At 40.9% G+C, this 14544-nt stretch overlaps 1 protein-coding gene across 5 annotated transcripts in view; it reads right to left on the reverse strand.

Moving 5' to 3' along the window:
- USP53 (ubiquitin specific peptidase 53) overlaps positions 1-4852 on the reverse strand; it is a 40982-nt gene extending 36130 nt beyond the window's left edge. For 3 of the 5 annotated variants that reach the window (XM_080373548.1, XM_080373547.1, XM_080373545.1), the window contains exon 1: positions 4718-4852. The gene's annotated coding sequence lies outside the window, so the exon portion shown is untranslated. Of the gene's footprint in view, positions 1-4194; positions 4677-4717 lie in introns of those variants that run through there. The other 2 variants (XM_080373549.1, XM_080373546.1) reach the window with 2 other exon arrangements.
- Positions 4853-14544: the final 9692 nt, after the last annotated feature.

Consider the following 14544-nt stretch of genomic DNA (forward strand, 5'->3'; position numbering starts at 1 on the left):
GAAAAGAATAAATAAAGAAGAAAAAAGCTAAGATCAAAGAAAGCTATTGTGGAAGACACTGGGGCACGTGCTCTTTCCACAGCAAATTCTTCTGGCTTTGGACCACCCCCCCAGAGTACTGCTCTGCTGACAAGGCTACCCTCGTTGTAATTGTTCCATAAACCAGATGCTGCTGACCAGCCTTGACTCCCTCCACCTCCCATAATGTTTGGTGAAGCTTTTAGATAACTGGGACTCAGACCAGCAACTCCCTCAACCTAAATTCAATACTGTATAGGTCTATAATTAGGAACTACATGTCTGTGGTAAGCCAGTGTTGCATAGAGCACTGCAGCATTTATTAGCCACTGGGGTTTACCATCTCTTTGTTAAGTTTTTGACTTGACAAAGGTGTGGGTGACTGAAGATAGATCATAGGTCACTGAACCGTAGAATCTTCAGTAGGTGCATTCTTTCAGCAAGACAGCTATTTCACACAGTGTTACTGACAAGCTACGTATGATTTTCAGCAGCTGAGATTTAAAGAAATATTCTTGCCCTTCAGACTAAAGGGATCAATTTTGGATGACTGTTCTCAATTAAAGATTCTAAACAAGGGCTATGAACTCTGAAACCAACATCTATTTACCAGCCTAAGTTAACTCTACTTGCCCAATTTCAGTCATCAACGACCTCCTCAAGCACTTGACTAGCCTCAGTTGTGCAGCCCTGCAGGGCAAAATATATGCCTGTCACAAGTTTCTGGCACTTGCCTTTATAAGTTCCAGAACAACAAATAACACTAACATGCCTTTTTGCTGACTATCACCCATTTTGTTGGTATACCCTAGCCTGTAAGTAACTGCAGCTGGCACAGTCTTTTCAATCAATGTAAAAAGTAACTAAGCTTAGAAATCAGTGCAGTTACTATTTTACCTAAACAAAATCACTTTCTACAAGCACATGTGGGTTTAGGCATTTTTGAAATCCATTTAGATAAAACAGATGAGATAAACAGTTGGTTCTGTGAATACTGGAACTAGCAATGCCTGGCTCCCTGTACTGTTATGTCTTACAGCTGACTTCTCTCACAGTTTTCTCCCTAGATGGGGCATATGCCAACTCTGCTCCTTGTGTCTTCTTACAAGGTCTCTCTCTTCCAGCCAGCTGCATGTTTTCATGCACTTTGTACATACATCATCATCTATAAGACTTCTATCCCTTCTGTCACATTGGGTGGAAACCTGCCAATGGGTTCAGAAGCTGTTGACTGTCTCTGAAATTTGGCTGAAAAATTGTTATTTACATCTTCACAACTTCATTTTGCAACTACTCTCAGTGTGCTGCATAAATGACTAATGGCAAAGCTTTCTCATGCCCAACACTAAGGTTACTTTGAAGCCACAGAGCTTTTAGCTTCTGCTGGCAGTACATGCCTCTGTGCTGAGCCTGGCAACTCACCCAATGGTCTGAGAACTCTGGTAAATTGATTTCTGAACTGATATACAACTCAGGAATTCAGATACAAGACAACAAAAATTTGGAAGAAAAAGTGATTAAATTTACTGCAAGGGAATAAACTTATGATGGGAAACCACTAGAACTTTCTGCAGTGAGCCAACATTATTAGGACTGTGCTTACTTTCTCCTCCTCAACAGGATGAAATCCATCAAAATTTCAACAACTTGCAACTGTGAGAATTTCAGTGTTCTCCACAGCTCAAAAGCCTGTCATTTAAAATTTGACAAAAATTGCCAACAAAACAAAGATCTGATTTGTCCTGAGACAATATTGGAGGTTGCAATCATTTCCCCGCCATGTTTGGGGAAAAAAAAAAACCCACACCAGCAATGAAGCTGCTTAAAAAAATGTAGTAAAAGACAAAAATCTGAAACGAACAAACTCTTACATTCACCTCAACTAGACTGACTCATATTTTTCGGTCCTGGCTCAAACTGTCCCCTTCCACCTTCACCACAATGTCGAACTGTGTTATGTCAACAGCTCTCAGTTGCCGTAAGATACACCTAATGCTTTTAATAGTCACCAGTCTTTGTCTTTGAAAATAATACTATACAATTCAAAAGCTGTGAAAGAAATAAGTTTATGAGAATGCAAATTCTCACTATTTGAAATATCAAATAGAGAAAAAAAAACAAACAACCCTGCATTAATAGCACTTGCAACACATGTAGCACTAAGACAAAACAAAACAAAAATCCCATCCCCAGCAACCGCTATTAGCCTTGATTTTGTGGGCCATCTGCAAGTATACCAGCCAGTGTTATTGGTCTGACACATTCTTTCTGCCTTCAGTCACTGACTCAAGAAGTGCCCAGGAGATAAAAGGGGTGTTTGATGGTTGTATCTTCCAGAAATTCTTACAACCATTCTCTGAAGATTTTAAACCCAATCTTTTTTATCTATTTTCTCTTCTCCAGTCCTTATCCATTTAGCTGTCCCTCATACACCAAACTGCCGCTCCTGCATGTCATACTTCTCTGTATCCTTTCAAGATGGGAGCGGCAGAAGCATAGATGCTATCCCAGATGGCTTTTGTATAAGTATACAATTTTTTCTTTAAGCTGTTCCAATAAAAACTTTCCTGTTTGCATCAAAACCAAAACAACAGGTTCACAAGCTCGGCATCTCCAGGCTGTTGCAACAAGAAACCAACTTTAGAAATAGCTACAATGGGAACTCCAACTAAAAGATCTTAAAGAAAACAAATTCCGAACCTATGACATGGGCCAGCATTTACAGTGAATCATCGCACAGAAACTACAGAGCAGATTTGTTTCTCCATCTTCCTACTCCTTTACAGAATGGTATGTTCCAAGATTACCACATACTCTTTCTTTAACAAAAAAAAGATAGAAGGTGTCTTTGCAATGATAATTCTCACACTTGCCTTTTTATCCCAGATTAACCGCCTTACCAAACTGTAATCTCGCCTTTCAGTTTTCTGTGTAGATGGTTTTGATTATTAACAGAAGTGCAAAATACCAAGTGCTCTTCCTTCCCCCAAAAGCTTTCCGATTTCTTAAGTCACCAGGAAAAACTACATAATTGAGTTACAAGGAATGCCAATAGGTGCATCATCTTCAAGCCCACCCACAAAAAAGAATGATCTGAATAGTTACACTTCACATATTTCTTCACAAACAGATCAGTACAAACCTATCCACAAACATTTCACTCTGTTCATATGTCTAAAATTCTGATCCAGTCCATCTCCGTTACAGTCTCAACCCATAATCATTTAACCTTGCCCCAACCCCAACTTGTCTCTGCTTTCAAAGTTTTCATTCTCATCACTGTGCCTCCTGTGTGACTAAACTCTTTTACTCTATCAAGAGGCATTAAACAAGGAAAAACAACAAAGGGTTGCTACCAAGATCTCTGCAAGCAACGCAACATGTGATAGAGCTAATACTCTGACCCCAAAGTCCTATGGGTCTCTCACCCAAACAATTCTGTTAGTAGTACATCATGCACACTGTACGACTGAAAGCAATTCTGCACTATCAGGCTTTGATATGACAGTCAAGTGCATATCTTAGGTGTTTTCACTGCAAACACCCCACTGGTCCAGGAGTACTTTTTCCACAAGTAATCTGATATTTAAGAAAACAAACCAGTAACTACATCTCACTTTGCAACAATTTGTTAAAGAAACGGTTACGTATCATCTGATGAGGCTAGTTTATATTCAGATTATAACACGTGCTCTCACTATTTTGATGCCTGAAATCACCCTTCCATTCTACAAGAACAGAGCAGTTAATAATACTCAGTTCCACTGCCTTGAGGGGAAAGGGGATACCGCATCACTGGTCAGGCACAATACTATTCACACGGTTTAAGTTTTTGCTCCGAAAATAATCCTAGTAGCTTCAAAGTAAACCGAGAGGGGGCTTTTTTGCGTGCACAAAATAAGGCGTTAAGTAGAGATACGTAAAACCCAAGCTTATTTTGGGAAGGCAAAAACAGCTGTCGAGAGAACAAGCCATTTCCTCCGAAAAGCTAATTCTAAAATATTTGCAATTAAAACCTAAGCAAGGGACAAAGTTAAACGGCGGCTCGGGTGCTAAGCTGATGCTTTGCATACAGCTACCGACGTGCCTCAAACTCCACCTCTACGAACACAGCAAAGAACAAACACAGCCTCCAAATACTGTAAACTGATTAAATTTCAGACAGCTCCATCCTACCTGTACCGGCATTTCCTGTTCCAAACAGTCTTTGAAAACGCTCCAGACGAACTCGCTGATGGGCATGTGACTACCACGTTAAACATTAACTTCACCTCCCGGCTCTTAACGCAGGAGCTGGCCCCAGCTCCGCACGGCGGCGGTGCCCGCGCCCTGGGTTGCCCACCCCACACCCCACAGCCCCGCTGCCCGCAGCCACCGGCCCCGACCCGCTCTCACCCCGCGCCGCGCGGGCCCCTCCGCGGGTGGGCGCCGCGCGCCGCCTCAGCGCGGCGCCCTCAGCAGGCGACGGTGGGCGCCCGCCCGCCCCTCCCCGCACGGCGGGACCCCCCCCGCCCACCAGCAGGTGAACGGCCCGCGGCGTTCCCCACACCGCCGCCGGCGGGTCCCGGCCTCCCCTCGCCACGTCCCGCGGGGGCGAAGAGGCGGACCCCCCGCTACCCTTTACCCGCCGTAGGGCCCCGGCTTGCCGCCAGGGCCGCCGCCTCAGCAGGGACGCGACCCTGCCCGACCCCCGACTCACCGCCGGTGGCCGGCGGCCGCAGCACGCAGCTCCTCTCTCGCCCCCTCCCGGCGGCGACTCCGGGCCCGGGCCCGGCCCCGCCTTACGGCACCTCCCGCTCCTCCCCGCTCCCCTCCCTGAGCCCGGCGCTACGGGGCGGCCTCTCGCGCTCCCCCCTCCCTCTCCCGCCCCGGCGGCGCGCCTGCGCGGTGTGGCGGCCGCGGCAGCGGGGTCGCGCGTCTCCCCGCCGGGGAGCCCGGATCTTCCCGCGCGCGCCCGGCGCCGGCAGGAGTGGGCGGGGGGAGCGGTCGGAGGGGCCGGGCCAATCGCAGTGGCGCCGCCCGCCGCGCGCGGGCCGGGCCGCTCGGGTCGCGCAGGCGCAGCGGGTGCGCGGGAGGGCCCGCGCGCGAGGGTCTGGCGGCGTTACCCCCCCTGAGCCGGCCGAGGGGCCGCGGCCGAGGGCTGTGGGCTGGGGGAGCCGCGGCAAGGTAAGGGGCTGCCGCAACCTCCCCCTTCCTCCCCGTTCTACCCCTTGTTGAGGACGCGGTTGTCCCCAGTGTCAAAACCGCTGTGGCTGCACCTGAGGTAACCGGGAGCAGCTCGCGAAGCCGCCTGGTCGCGGCCCAGGGAGGCTCTGCTTGGGCTGTTCCAAGCCGCTGGGTTTTTGAGTTAATAGCCCCTTAAAACGAACGAGGCAGCCGTTGCTTTTCCAGCAATCGTTTTCTAGTGCTCACTTCAGGATGCGCACATTGTCTTTACTGAAGGTGCCCGTGCCATAGCCCAGGGACGTGGGTGGCTTGTGGAGTCTGGGCAGCTCCCAAGCCAGATCCCGGACAAGCATACGTACATCCCAGAGTTGCGTGGTGTTGAAGTGCCATGTTGCCTACGAGGATCCTACACTATCTGTCACCTGCCTGAGGGTCATTGCTCCAAAGCTGTATTCCCTAAAATTTTATCTGCTCTGTTATTTTGGAGAGGGAGGAGTGTTTCCTTTCGTTATGTGCAGAAGGAGTTACAGGTGGATGAATACTAGCATTTCTAGTTGCTCAAGTACCTTCTGTATTTCACTGTTGTCATCTCCCTGAATAAGCCTGTAGATTTCATTAACACATTTCATTTCTAGGTAAACAATGATACTTTTAAGTATTACCACACCCAACACAATACAAGGTTAAGTATTACCAACCTTAGCACATGCTGCTGAATACAACTTTTTGTATTCCCTCTCTTCCCGTTGTCTTTCTTATGGTCCTTAAGGATTGGAAAAGTGCTGATGTGTATAAAAGCATGTTCACTTTTCCAACAGCGTGTTCTGCAATAACAATCTAAATAATTTCCCTGTGAGGTTCCCTTCCAGCATCTCCTTTAGCTCATCCAGATGGCAGTACCATTTCACTCCAGAATTCACTGTGTGGAACACAAGTCACTGCATCAAATTACTTCCCTGCCTTATTTAAATACTATGCTTTTGTTCCTCTAGTATCCATTTTCATTAAAAAGTCAATATTAGTACATTTTGATCAGATCAATTTTTGGTAGTGTTTCTTCTGTTAATATTGTCAGTGAAAGAAGCCCACTGAAAATGACAGTTTTCTCCGTTTCACTCTCCAACATTTTTCATCAAGTGGCCAACTTTTTATTTCGTAAACACAGAATTCTTTGGGAATATTTTAATTAAATTTTCCAGGATTTTGTTATATGTATATGTGTGTGTGTATACATATATATATATGTATATGTAACCACACTTTTCAGTGATTTGGGTGGTCATATTCACAAGTTGAAGTTAATTAATACAAGGTCTGTGTAAAGTGTTTTTTCTTGAGACTTTCAGATGACATGGCCAGTAATTGACATGTATATATTTTTTAATGTTTTAACGGATACCGTATTTTTTTGCCTCTTGTTGTCTGAAAAGTTTCCTAGATTTTGTGATTTTTGAAGGGAGTTGAATATCTGATGCTCTCATTGTCCTAAAATTCATACAGTGTATTCGCACAGTGAGCATTCTTAGGTTTTTTGTGTAGTTTGTTCTTAGCAGTTTAATGATAGATATTTGAATTTTTAGTTCTCACTAGAAATTTGAAGATAAAACCATGTTAAAAGTCAATGTTAACATTGCCATTAAAAACCCAGTTTTGTGTTAGTGCCTCTTGTTATTGTATATTTATAAGAAACATTCTGCTTATCATTTTAGTTAGTATCACTGTAGTCCTTGATCTCTGCATTGCTTCTTTGCAAAGCCAGTCAAGCAAAGGCATCTGTGTATCCCAAAGTAGGATTATGACCTCATTCTGATTATGACCTCGTTTTTATATTTTTGCCTCTCTGTGGACTCTGCTTTCTTGTTCGCCTCAGCCCTTTCTTCAGCACAGATTTGTTTTTCGCTGCTAATCTTCTAGAAGTGCCTTAGGATTTGTATCGGTTTCTTCCATTCCTTTTTTCTCAGAGTAAATGTAGTCTGTGAGCTTTAATTACAGTATATTTTAAGATTCTCTACCCGTGAATCTTAACAGAGTCTTCCACACAGTTCAGAGAATAACACAGGTGTGGCACAGGAAGCCCTAAATGAGCTGACAGAAGAATTTTAAAATTAGAATATATGGTGCAAGTACGAAACAATGCTACAAGGGCAAATGATTTCCTGTTGCAGTTATTGTCAGTACAGGATATGTGCTATGCAGGGATGCAGAAGAATGTTTATGTGGTTTTAGTACTGGTGTTTATGTAAAGTTTGGTAGTATTAGTAACATAGATTGTTAAACTGGAGAGCTGGCTAGAGTTGAAAACATGTTAAACTTGGAGGAGTGGGATCCAGAGTAAAATAAAATAGGCTTTTACTTCTACTCAGTCATCCAACCATTCAGCTTGGCTCCAGGCTAACAGGCCGATATGAAGATTTTCAAAAGGAAGAAAGAACAATGTGGCAGAGTTGTTGATGGCGGGGGCGCAGGGTGTGACACAAAACACAGAGCTGGAAGAGAATGAAGGTGGACTGTATCCAGATCCTTAAGCATATCCAAGGTGTTGGGTTTTTCTACGTGTGCAGTCCAGGTTAAAACGTATTTATGGAAAGTTACGTACCAGAGGAAAAATCTTAATATAGTTAGGAGATCTCAAAAAATTTAAAAGTTATTGCATGAAATATTTTTTTCTCAAATCTGCAGGCATCATGCATCATTTTCACTTATGAGTGATCTGCAAACCTGTGTTTCACAGCCGCACACAAAAGGGGTTTTTTGTGTGTTAGAACTTTTCTGTTGCAGTGTCATCTATACTGTTGTTGCCACTGGCTGATGTGTATATAAATTCTGATTACTTCCTCTGAAATAATTTTATTGTATTGTGTTTTTTATACACAGTATTTCTATGAACATTTTCGTACCTGCAGTTGTACTGGAGCACCTGTTCTCTGTTTTCTTTCATATTTCTTCTTAACGCTTGGAACATGTTTACAACAACCTTTTCAAACACTTACTATCCTCTTCATCTTCAAATGATTCATAAAGAAATTACATCTCCTTCAAATCTTCTCAGATTGGAGGGATAGAAGGCTAAATTTTGTGACTTTTAAGTTATGTTTTATTGAGTAGTTAATTGATTTTATCATTGTTACTTTTGTTCTGCTGCACTGATCTTTCTTCCTCCTTATGAGCTGATAGTCATGTGAAATCAACTTTTTATACCTAACAGAAGCTGTGTCTGTACTTACTGGGGGATTTTGCAAAAACTAAATTAGCAAATTATGTGTAGCATGTGAGGCAGAAAATTCCACAAGCTAATGCAGAATTTAAGGTGTGGTTTATTAGCTAAGTCTTTTTTTAAAAATATTTTCACTTAATGTAGTTCAGCACTACACATTATACTGTGTATGGTTATACCTCTTATGGTCCAGTCTCTTTTACCAGCCTATCATAAAGAATGTTATGTCATCAAATACCGTTTATCATTGACCTTAAGACACTTACGGGACATTACCGTTATAATTGAAAAGTATGTTTAATTCCAGTGGCTGGAACTGCCATCATGTTTTTGTGAAGTAATTACTGAGCTCTTCAGAGTGTGTCTGAGGCCATGCTACTCTGCTCAGAAGAAAAAGAATTAAGAAAATCATTCTAGAAGAATCACCAATTTGAAAGATACCAGGGAAACTGGGCCCTATTCTGCATACACAGTAGCAGTGTAAAGTTTGATGAAGTAAGAATATGTGATGTGCCATGTTTTCTAAGCCTTAGGGGTATCATCAGATTTATATGTTTAAACTTTTCTGCCCAGAGAGGAGAAAAAAACCTTTCAAATTCCAAGACGCTCTTCAGGAGCAGTGTTTTTTTCACTGAGCAGTTACCTTAGTGCTCTTCATAATACTGCAAGTTACCCATAGGAAGGAAAACAGATTGGTGGGAAGGAGAGCCACAAAAGGGTAAAAGAACCAGAGAACAAGTAAATAGCATTTTTATTATTGGCAACATAAAATAATAATCATATGCATTTTCTAGTGGGGCGGAAAGGAGGCTGTAACAACACTTTAGTCCAAATTCTCGATTGTATGCTCAGCTGTATTATCACAGAAAGATCCAACACAAGAGCAGAACAAGTAAAAAAGTATCTCTTCAGCTTGCAGTAAGCTAAGTGGGGACGCATTATTTTGTGGGTATCTTTACCTAACTGTATTCCAGTCCTAAGGTCTCCCCTGCCATGCATACCTATACTCACAACCTTGCCTTTTAGACATACTCTAGCAAAGATTTCCTTATGTAGCCTGTAGCAAGCAGTCACATGAAGGTTAGTCATCTGATTGCTCTCATTCCCACATCCTGTATAGAGTCTAAAATTTATATACCCATCCATTTTCTTCTTCAAATAGGCTAGTGGCACATTTCTTTAAAGACTCGTTCAGGCAGATGTGTTCAGTCAGCTAGTTTCCCACTCCTTTTTTCATCCTATCTGGAGCGGTACATTTAAAAGCTATTTTGCTCTTTGCCTTTCTGGCTGTGCTTCTGCTTACAGTCATGCTTCAGGCCAGCTCCGTACTGGGTCTGTGAGAACGGGCTAAAGAGCAAAACATAGACAGTTGAGAACAGAATATGGAGAAATACAATTTAGGAGGAGGATATGGAATAGCAGTAAGAAGAGGAGAAGGAAGGAAAAAGAAATTGAGGACATAAGGCATGAATGAAAGGAGCAGAAAATTGATCCTGTCTGAAAAAGCATCACTGTTTTTTTCATCTTAAAAGCTCAAAGTCAAGCTTCAGAAGTAATGAGAGTGTTCAGAAGTGTTGATTTATTTTAGTGAGGTTTGAAAAAAAGCAAAACAGGACAGAGGAGACCAAAAGAGAGTTTAAATAAAGGGGCATTACAGACTTACAGGGAGGAGCCTGCTACATGCTGTCTTGTGGGCTGAGATTCTAAACTTCCTGTCATTTCTGTTCAAGTTTCTTGTTCTTCCTCTCAATCAGCTGTAGGCACACTTTCATAGAGTATAACAACCATTTTTTAAGTCTCCTTCCTTTAGGTGCAGGAACAAACACAATACAGTTTGCTCTTACTTATTCATTGTACATTATCCTCACTATAATTTTTTTCCTGGTAGTTTTTCAAGTGCTGAACTGTTTAGTGGGGTGGTGAAAGCAATTTGATATAAGTAATCTAGAATTTCACCCTATAGAAAAAGAAACATTGGCTTTCATTCTTCTCCAGACTTCTTGATGGGCCTGGAACAAGATCTTTGTGTGCATGATTGTGTTCATTCTTGAGGAACTAGGGAAAGGGTGGAGGTTATGTAAATCTTGCAAATGAATATTTCTCCTCTTGGATAATCCAGTTTCCAGTCCAATAATCTACTTCTGTGGAACAACAATGCAACTGAAATCCTTTCCTATTTTAGGCTGTTCTGTTTTTAAAGTTAGTTCCTAGAACAGTAGAGGTATGAGAAAATTGTATTCATACTGTATATATCAGGTGCTTTTTTCAAACTGTGTGCTCTTCTGGGTACTCTTGAAAACAGAAAGGTTTAATGATGGTCTTACTTTGTGTTGCATCAGTCTTGCACAATCCTGTCAGATTTCGAGGTCTGATTTATTGCTTTCTCTTAAGATATAAACCAATAAGAATGGCTGTCTGCAACAGATAAAGAAAAGAATGCAAGAGAGGTTCCCTTAAAAAGCTCATTCCTTTATTTCTGTGGCTAAATTGAGCTTTTTGGGTAAAACCCAACATGAAGTAAAACAAAGGCAAAAGAGCAGTATTCAGTGAATATAAAATTAGGAGTAATACAGTGGTTAACATTACATAATATATACTCTGTCTCAATAGAATTTTTAAATACATTAAATATCTCAGATAAAGGAATGCAAATATGTTAGCAGGTATTTAAAAATCTGATTTGGTTCTGTAAAACTGATTTAGTTGATATAAAATACATGAGTTGGATGAGTGTGGACCTCATACACCCCAATCTGTACCTAAGCAAAATTTAACAGGACTGGGTTATAGAATACACTGATTTTAAAAAAAAAAAAAAAAAAAAAAAAAGCGGTTGATTTGTTAAATGCTGTCAGTGTTCATGCTTTTTTCTTTTTTCTTTTTTTTAATCTTTTTTGAAGTTTTCAGAGCTCCCAGAATATAGTCTATAGTGTAATATAAAAATGTTTAGCCCCACTTCTATGCACTGAAGGTTTTCATTTGCAAACTAGTAAGTTAACTTTGCAGCTGTAAATTTAATATACATGACTTTAGTCTGTGCCAAATTTAAATCTCACTGATCAGAGAATCTCACTGATGATGACTTCATAGATATTTCCATGCTGAGACATCCATACTTTTTTCTGTTTCCAGAGCTAGATAGTTCAAATACCTCCACTTCAATTGTAGACAAATCTATGGCAATGGTTTGTTTTTTTTTTTAAGTTGCCAGGTAAATTTAAAACCAGAACAATTCTAACCTTTAGTAAAAACTGTATTTTAGTCCCTGGTAATTGGTTCTGTTGTAAAAGCATGATACTACTATTTTTCTGGACAAGCAAAGGAGGAGTAGGATCCACTTGCTCCTGGAATTAAGAGTGAAGATTTTCTCGACAAGACTCAGCTGAAATGAGTATCTGAACTAACTAGTTTTCTGTAACGTGGACACTTAAGGCAAATTGGCTTTTTGTAGAGGGCAGGCACTTTTTAGCCTGTGCTTGTACAGATTAAAAAAAAAATAATTCTGGAAGAAAAAAATCTGACATGGAAGTAAATAGATAAAACTTTTTTTTTTCCATAAACAGGTCATGCCAGACTTGCCTGCTTTCCTTCTGTGACACAGTAACTGCTTTTCTAGACAAACAAAATTTTTAAACTTAACAAGAGGGGAATTAGCAAATTAATTGTCAGATGGGCAAAGAAATACCTCAGAGGAAAAGGTGGCAGTGTATTATGCTGAATGGCAGGGGGAAGTTGTTGGAGCTCTGTCCAAAAATTGATATTGAAACTGGTATTCTTTAATATTTTCATTAGTGATCTTGGCACAAAAACTAGAACTTGCTAATGAAATTTGTTGACATCACAAAGTTGGGAAACAGTCCCTGTAGGGTGGTGTTGTACCGAAATAATTGCATGACCTTGGGGAGTACAGAAAAAAAATGGGATAAAATAGAATAATAAAAACTACAAGGTCATGTGCTTAGGGACTAACAGGAAACACTCTCTGACAGAAGCTCAGAGCTTGTCAGATGGTAGATGAGAGAATTTGAAAGAATGGATATATAAGCCAAAGAAAGGCTACACTCAATTTGATGGTAATGTGGAAAAGGTAAATTCAGCCATACATAAATTCAGCCCTCTTTCTTGCACAGATAAGGAAGTACTAATGCCACGTGTGGTGCATGTGACTGGTGAATCTCTAAAGCTGAGAACAGATACAGAAATTCATATGCATGAAACTGGACTTAGAAGGGTTGTAAAAGATTTTTTTAAAATCCCTATTAAAAGAGAGGGATGAACAAGAGACTAAAAGAACTTGGATTATGTAGTTTCAGTAAGTGAAGCATGAAAGACCTTACAGTCTTTGAATGTACTAGTTGAGGCAAATGTAATAGGAAAGGAAGCTTGTTTTAATTGGACAAAAAAAAAATAAATTAAGAGATTACTCTAAGATGGGGGTATGAATAAATTTAGATTGGAAATCAGAGGGAGTTTTTTACCTGTCCAAGCCTCTAAACATTGTGAAGAGAAAACATAATGTGCAAGGGACACATTGTAGAATGAAACTTGTTTTTCCTTGTGTTTCATTAAGCTGTAGTTAGAGCACACTGAGGTCTGAACTGGCTCAAAGCAGCTCAAAGCAGCCATGGGTTAAACCAGACTGATACAGGCAGTAGAGGTAATTGTTAAGATTTCTCCACCGCACTGCAAGTGACAGATAGGAGCACTGTACCGAACAGAGCGTGCTGTTAGTGGTTTCTCTTAGAAGAGCCTCCAGTCTGCCTCTCATGGAACTGTAGAGCTGCAGGTCTACTTTACTGCTTCCTTCCCACTGATGCTTCTCATTTCCCCATTTCCCATTCTCTGTGCCTTTTTTGTAAGCCATATCTGAATGAATGGTAAAGCAGCAGCATTAAATATATGGAGATGTTATTGTTTTTATTTTGAACTGTGTGTAGTATCACTTTCTTTTCAGCAATGGTACATCGATGAAATGTATTTGTATTGCTGCTAAACCCTGCTAGAAACTAAGCACATTCCATTTTAGTTCAGTAATGCTTGCTATAACTGGTCAGCTTGCTCTTCTCTTTCCTATTTGAACAGCATGTTCTTATTTTTTCCTTGCCAGCAAATAGTCAAAATGTTCTCATTAAGAATTTGAGGAATGACATATTGCTAGAATTCAGCTGCCAGAATTAAGCCTTACTTGGCTTCTTGATGTACAGGAGTCCAGCCTAGGAAGAGCCTGTCATGCCTCAAATGTTTGTTTATAATAATTTGTAGTTATCTTGCATAGTCATCTTTCAGTAATCTTGAGTGTAATGACTACAGTAACTACTGTTTAAAGTTAATATTTTTTCTAGCTGGAGTAACTTGGCTCTGCAGAGAAAGGAAAAGGAAGTAGAGTGATACCGTCTAGACTGCTGCATGACTGCTAGCCTTCCCACCATGGGGATTCTTAGCCTGCTGCTCTGTATGCCACCCAAGATCTCCTCATTCTCTGCACTGTCCTTTTAAATCCTTCTCCATTGTTTTACCAATCCTAGGTCAGAGGAAGTGGATGTATTTGCTTGCAGAAGGGTCCTGTCACGTTATGAGAAGATTGTAAGGGGTTTTTTCTTTTCTTTTCTTTTCTTTTTTTTTTTTTTTTGAAGATGACTGCCTAGATGTCCTTCAGAACTCTAGAGAAATCCAGTTCTATGTTATACCTTTCACACCAAGCAGCCCGAGGGCATTCCTGAGTTAATGAGTACAGCCAGCTCTGAACTGGCAAAGTTCAGGCTGTTCTTTGTACAAACTCCATTGAATATTTTAATCTCCATTTGCTTTTGAAAGAATAGTTGGCTCACAATATTCAGGCTTATTTTTACTCTTACAGTGATTTATAAAACCTCTGCTTCTTCCAAGTGTTATTTACTTTGTCTCACAGTGTCTCTGTGAAGTAGGGGAGTGTTGCAAATGCTGGGCCAGGTGTTTTGGAGGAAGTTTGTTCACAGGAAATGCAATTTCCATCTGAAAACAAAATATTTGTGAATTCATCTTTACTTTAGTTCATAGTTCTGGCCAAAAATAACTGTAAGAAGGAAGTTATTTGAACTTTTAAAAAACTAGAGTTACATCTTGCTATTTAAAAACGTCAAATACTAATTTGTTGATACTTTTATTCG

This window comes from Falco punctatus (genome assembly GCF_963210335.1).
Source record: "Falco punctatus genome assembly, chromosome: 1".
NCBI lineage: Eukaryota > Metazoa > Chordata > Aves > Falconiformes > Falconidae > Falco > Falco punctatus.